We start from the raw sequence: 879 nt of genomic DNA on the forward strand, positions 1-879 counted from the left end.
AACACCATAGAGAACAACAAGTATCATGACCTTGCTGCTGAAGATCCTTTTGATCACTTGTACAAGTTTGATAAATATTGTGGCTTGTCCAAGACCAATGGTGTTTCTGAAGATGCATTCAAGTTGAAGTTGTTCCCTTTTTCTTTGGGAGACAAAGCACATCAATGGGAGAAGGCTCTTCCAAGTGACTCTATCACAACTTGGAATGAGTGCAAGAGGGCATTCCTAGAGAAATTCTTCTCTACCTCAAGGACATCCAAGATCAGGAATGAGATCTCTAGCTTTCAGCAGAAGAACGTATAGGGATTTAGTGAAGCATGGGAGAGGTTCAAGGTCTATTGGTCTCAATGCCCACATCATGGCTTCACCAAGGAGAGTTTGCTTAGCATCTTCTATAGAGGAGCTCTACCACAGTACAAAAACAGGCTTGATACTGCCAGCAATGGTTTCTTTTTGGGAAGAACTGAGGAAGAGGCAGAAGAACTGGTTGAGAACACGGCCAAGAGTGACTCAGTCTACAGTGAGGAGCATGATAGGGTCAACAAAAGTGATGATCAGCAGACAAAGAAAGAGATCAAGTCCTTACAAGACAAGATGGATTTGCTTCTTTCCAACCAAGCTAAACAGGAGCAGATGAACTTTGTGGGTGTTCCTAGTCAAGAGGTTCTTCCTAAGGTCAATGAGGTTGATCGTTTAGAAGGCCAATAGGAGTTGTGCTTCATCAATGCTAATGACACATGGTACAGGAAAGAGCCTAATTTTCAGTACCAAAACAACTATCAGCAAAGACCTTACTACAACAATCAAGAAGGAGGTTACCAAGCCAAGCAAAACTATCCTCAAGCCAACCAGTCTCCTCAGACTCAAGGAAGCTCTTCT

The sequence above is a fragment of the Brassica oleracea genome, chromosome C3 (genome assembly GCF_000695525.1).
Source record: "Brassica oleracea var. oleracea cultivar TO1000 chromosome C3, BOL, whole genome shotgun sequence".
In the NCBI taxonomy this organism is placed as follows: domain Eukaryota; kingdom Viridiplantae; phylum Streptophyta; class Magnoliopsida; order Brassicales; family Brassicaceae; genus Brassica; species Brassica oleracea.